The sequence below is a fragment of the Salmo salar genome, chromosome ssa03 (genome assembly GCF_905237065.1).
Source record: "Salmo salar chromosome ssa03, Ssal_v3.1, whole genome shotgun sequence".
Classification (NCBI taxonomy): domain Eukaryota; kingdom Metazoa; phylum Chordata; class Actinopteri; order Salmoniformes; family Salmonidae; genus Salmo; species Salmo salar.
The window spans coordinates 91,750,157-91,756,321 of NC_059444.1; the positions used below are offsets into that span (position 1 = coordinate 91,750,157).

Genomic DNA, 6,165 nt, shown 5'->3' on the forward strand with positions numbered 1-6,165 from the left:
TTTCCCTCACATTAGTGGCTGTCACATGACTTTTCTGGCAGGCTGAAGAACTGTCTGCACATCCAGGATCTACAAGGATAAAATGCTCGAACTTGACCAATAGAAAGGTGGGGTGGAGGGACTTGGTTCAACCATCCACCATGACAAAAACAATGAAAATATGGTGGGTGTTGTGTTCTCCCTGTTAGGCTAATTCACCTGCCAATCACTTATCATTCCTCCAGTGTATAACCCAGGGATTGTGCATTTAAATGTTAAAACCCCCTCGGGAAGTGAAAATTCCAATCCCAAACCCTGCTGGTCCTAGACAATGGGCCTGCTGATCCTAGACAATGGGCCTACTGGTCCTAGACAAGGGGCCTGCTGGTCCTAGACAATGGGCCTGCTGGTCCTATACAATGGGCCTGCTGGTCCTAGACAATGGGCCTGCTGGTCCTATACAATGGGCCTGCTGGTCCTAGACAATGGGCCTGCTGGTCCTAGACAATGGGCCTACTGGTCCTAGACAAGGGGCCTGCTGGTCCTAGACAATGGGCCTGCTGGTCCTAGACAATGGGCCTGCTGGTCCTAGACAATGGGCCTGCTGGTCCTATACAATGGGCCTGCTGGTCCTAGACAATGGGCCTGCTGGTCCTAGACAATGGGCCTGCTGGTCCTAGACATCATCCCAATCCCAAAGTGTGCTGGTCCTAGACAATGTCAATGGTCTGGCTGGTATTAACAGGGATTAGGGCATGGCTATTCTCATTGGTTCAGCCATCAATCTTCAGTCACGTGATTCATTTAAAACCCAGAAGATTGTACATTTACATTTTAAAACCCATGTGCCTTGTCTTCTGAGGGAGTTACAGTAACATCCCAATCCCATTTCGTGCTAGTCCTAGACAATGTCTGCATCCCAAATGGCACCCCATTCCCTATATAGTGCACTATGGCACTATGGGCCTTTTCAAACTATATAGGGAATAGGTTGTAATTTAATGCCAATGGGCCTGATGAATGAACAAGGATTAGGATTGGGATTAGCCTTGTCAGCACATATGTTACTGACACCCCCAGCGCACAACCCCTACTCAGATTAACACGGCATGGCCTTTCCTTCCAGATTAGGATTAGGCCATTTAAACAATGGCAAGGACAAAAGAGGTGGAAGACAAAGCCCACAGCACTGGGAGACAATGTCGAATTACTGTAACACTTGAAACTGTGTGTTCCTTTACCAGAGGGGGGTGCATTTCTCTGTGTGAGAGAGTGAGTGATCATATCAGCCTCTTCTTGAAGAAATACGTGTTTTTCATTATAGAAAATGGGGGTGGGGGGGAATAAACATTAAAAGTGGGTCATTCACCTGAGTTATTTTTTTTCTATTATCTTTCCATTTACTTAAGATTCACCAGCTGATGAGTAAGATGAGGAGGTCTGGAAAGAGAACAGTCCTTTACACTGACCGGCTGATGAGTAAGATGAGGAGGTCTGGAAAGAGAACAGTCCTTTACACTGACCGGCTGATGAGTAAGATGAGGAGGTCTGGAAAGAGAACAGTCCTTTACTCTGTCTGGCTGATTAATAAGATGAGGGGGTCTGGAAAGAGAACAGTCCTTTACTCTGTCTGGCTGATGAATAAGATGATGGGGTGTGGAAAGAGAACAGTCCTTTACTCTGTCTGGCTGATGAATAAGATGAGGGGGTCTGGAAAGAGAACAGTCCTTTACGCTGTCTGGCTGATGAATAAGATGATGGGGTGTGGAAAGAGAACAGTCCTTTATAGTACATTCTGAAAGTGATGGTTTGAGAGGGTTTTCAACACGTTCATGTCAGAAGAAAACCAGTGTTCCCTGGGCCAAGGACTCAAGACCTCCAGACTGAACCATGTAATCCTGCTCTCAGCTATTTTGTTCACGCTTAAGATTCTGTAGGAGAAGTGCACATTGAAGGTCATCAGCAAGCCTTACCTAACCTGTTGAATTGAGCAATAGAGTAGTTCTCAAAAGGACAAAGAGCGTTTATAAAACAGTTGTCAATACTTAACTCTGTTCAAGTTCTGCAGAAAACATGTATATCAAACATCTTCACCAACCCTTAACCTTACCTAACCTATTGAATCCATTGAATCAATATCTACAGATGTAGGATCTTAATTTCAGCCAGTTTGCTACAGCATGAAAATAATCCTGCAGCAACAAGAAATGTGAATTATTATGATGGATTGTAATGAATGTACATTTTGGTAGGGGTGATACATTTTACGTTAGGTTAAATCAAGTCTGACACTTTAAAGTGAAAATTGCAAACTTTAGAAGCCACCTTAAACCTTGAATACACCTCAAGTTTTCAGCAACAAAAAAGTTATCAAATTATGATCCTACATCTGTGTAAAGCTGCACAGTGGCTCTTAAAGGGATGAAAACCGCAAGAGAGCAGTCCTCAAAAGGTCAACAATGACAAGTACTTGAATGTGTCCATGAGCATCTACCAAAGCACTCAAGTGTTCCCATTGCAGAATACTGTACATTGACCCAGCGAGCAAAAACAGGTTGCGATGACGTTATTCTGAGGTATTTGGTGAAATCATGGTCATGTTGTATAATAGTTGTATGAGGATGTTTTTTTTTGTCACGTTGACAATGTCCATGGATGTTCCACTCAAAATACAAACTCTGAACCATATCAGAGGTCCCCAGTATATTGGTCTGTCTCTGCCTGTTATTAGTCAGCCACACACTACAAACCTTGTCAAGTCCTAAAGCACTGACAGACTACATGACATACTCCTGAAGACCACTGATCTCTCTCTCATTTCCTCTGTCTTCTTTACTACTTACTTACTCTTAATCGGCTTCTTACCTGGTCCTTACCGTGCCATGACACAAACACTACCTTACCTGGTCCTTACCGTGCCATGACACAACACTACCTTACCTGGTCCTTACCGTGCCATGACACAAACACTACCTTAGCTGGTCCTTACCGTGTCATTACACCAACACTACCTTACCTGGTCCTTACCGTGTCATAACACCAACACTACCTTAGCTGGTCCTTACCGTGTCATAACACCAACACTACCTTACCTGGTCCTTACCGTGTCATGACACAACACTACCTTACCTGGTCCTTACCGTGCCATGACACAAACACTACCTTACCTGGTCCTTACCGTGCCATGACACAACACTACCTTACCTGGTCCTTACCGTGCCATGACACAAACACTACCTTACCTGGTCCTTACCGTGTCATGACACAACACTACCTTACCTGGTCCTTACCGTGTCATGACACCAACACTACCTTAGCTGGTCCTTACCGTGTCATGACACCAACACTACCTTACCTGGTCCTTACCATACCATGACACCAACACTACCTTACCTGGTCCTTACCATACCATGACACCAACACTACCTTACCTGGTCCTTACCGTGTCATGACACCAACACTACCTTACCTGGTCCTTACCGTGTCATAACACCAACACTACCTTACCTGGTCCTTACCATACCATGACACCAACACTACCTTACCTGGTCCTTACCATACCATGACACCAACACTACCTTACCTGGTCCTTACCGTGTCATAACACCAACACTACCTTGGCTGGTCCTTACCGTGCCATGACACCAACACTACCTTGGCTGGTCCTTACCGTGCCATGACACCAACACTACCTTACCTGGTCCTTACCGTGTCATAACACCAACACTACCTTGGCTGGTCCTTACCGTGCCATGACACCAACACTACCTTACCTGGTCCTTACCGTGTCATGACACAACACTACCTTACCTGGTCCTTACCGTGCCATGACACCAACACTACCTTACCTGGTCCTTACCGTGTCATGACACCAACACTACCTTACCTGGTCCTTACCGTGCCATGACACCAACACTACCTTACCTGGTCCTTACCGTGTCATGACACCAACACTACCTTACCTGGTCCTTACCGTGCCATGACACCAACACTACCTTACCTGGTCCTTACTATGCCATGACACCAACACTACCTTACCTGGTCCTTACCGTGTCATGACACCAACACTACCTTACCTGGTCCTTACCGTGTCATGACACCAACACTACCTTAGCTGGTCCTTACCGTGTCATGACACCAACACTACCTTACCTGGCCCTTACCGTGTCATGACACAACACTACCTTACCTGGTCCTTACCGTGCCATGACACCAACACTACCTTACCTGGTCCTTACCGTGCCATGACACCAACACTACCTTACCTGGTCCTTACCATGCTAGAACACCTGCTCTGCTCTACGACCTAACCAGATGGCCTCTGCCCTTTAGGCCTGTAATCTCTACATCTTAAGCCACTTTAGCTAAGTCAACTCTAATAAGGCCAAGTGTATTAAGGGACCTTGAGCATTCATTAAGTTACTAATTCCATTATACACTACCACTGGATTGGCCAACTTCCTTTGGCTCAGAGCCCATGTGACTTCAACAGAGAAGGGATGGAGAACCTACCCAAGTTGTCTGGAGGTAAGGAGTGCCATCAACCTAGATTCAAACCCTGGTCTCCTGCAGGCCATACAACCTGGGATAGAAGGCTTTAAAATGGATTTAAACCGTAGGACTGTGTTTGTCCTCTGAGCTAAAGCCAAGGCAATAGCTCGGGAAGCTAACACCAGGCTTCAGATCTCAGCCTTCCATTTTAACAACAGAGAGTTGTTTTTTAAAGTTTTAAAGTATTATTGTATTACAGTATTAAAGTATTACAGTATTACAGTATTAAAGTATTACAGTATTACAGTATCCCATAATATCAACAGCATGTTCTGTTCTACTGGATTGCTCTGTTTCTCTGCTCTGATGATACATCAGTCCTCCCTGGAAGGAAGTCATGCCAAGTGGTTGTCTTTCGTACTGCCAATCTGCCAGGTGTCTGTTCTGTAGAGTGTGTGTCAATGTGTGTGTGTGTGTGTGTGTGTGTGTGTGTGTGTGTGTGTGTGTGTGTGTGTGTGTGTGTGTGTGTGTGTGTGTGTGTGTGTGTGTGTGTGTGTGTGTGTGTGTTGCCAGATTCTGTGATTTCGATCCAGCCCTTCGAACAACAGCCTGAAGGGATGTGTGTTAACAACAGTCTCTCAGCTGGGAGTACAGCAATTATACACACACATAACCCCTCCAATCAGTCACTCTCACTCTCACACACACACACACACACACACACACACACACACACACACACACACTGCACTTTCAGAATTGCAGAGGGGGGCTGCCTCCTAAAGGAACTGGCTGCTAGCCTAGTAACTGAGGTACCTGACAGACTTGCTGTTATTCCCTTGCTGCACAGGTGTGTGCACACACACACACACACACACACACACACACACACACACACACACACACACACACACACACACACACACACACAGGGTTGTGTGAGAGGAACTGAACTGGTGTTTACCTCAACTAACATTCTCATTCAGTTCCTACAGGCCTCCAAAGCCCGCCTCTGGGTTCAGAGACAATGATATAGTATACATTCTGTACTCATCCATACAGGTACTATATATATATATACTGTCCAAATCCATACAGGTACAATATAGTATACATACTGTACTCATCCATACAGGTACTATATATATTATATATTCATCCATACAGGTACTATATATATACTGTACTCACCAAATACATATGCTATATTTACTTTACTCATCCATACAAGTACTATATATATACTGTACTCATCCATACAGGTACTATATATATATACTGTACTCATCCATCATGTACTAGTACACTTACATACAGGTACTAGTACATGTTCAATTCACTCCAACACAAACCCATTCACAGGGAATTCCAAAAAATGACTGATCGAACAACTGAACAATCATGTTGACCTGACGTTACTTCTTTACAGTGTCAGGTATTATTAAATATCAGGCTCTCCTTCTTTACAGTGTCAGGTACTATAAAATATCAGGCTCTCCTTCTTTACAGTGTCAGGTGTTATCAAATAGCAGGCTCTCCTTCTTTACAGTGTCAGGTACTATTAAATATCAGGGTCTCCTTCTTTACAGTGTCAGGTGTTATCAAATATCAGGCTCTCCTTCTTTACAGTGTCAGGTACTATCAAATATCAGGCTCTCCTTCTTTACAGTGTCAAGTACTATCAAATATCAGGCT

The 6,165-nt window shown here is 44.5% G+C and overlaps 1 long non-coding RNA gene across 1 annotated transcript; it reads right to left on the minus strand.

Annotated features, from left to right (window-relative positions):
• Nucleotides 1–1,628: 1,628 nt before the first annotated feature.
• LOC123741744 (uncharacterized) lies at nt 1,629–4,974 on the minus strand. The gene is made up of 2 exons (XR_006769286.1): nt 4,245–4,974; nt 1,629–4,055 (listed from the first exon to the last, which is right to left on the minus strand). It is a non-coding gene; the product is annotated as an uncharacterized lncRNA (long non-coding RNA).
• Nucleotides 4,975–6,165: the final 1,191 nt, after the last annotated feature.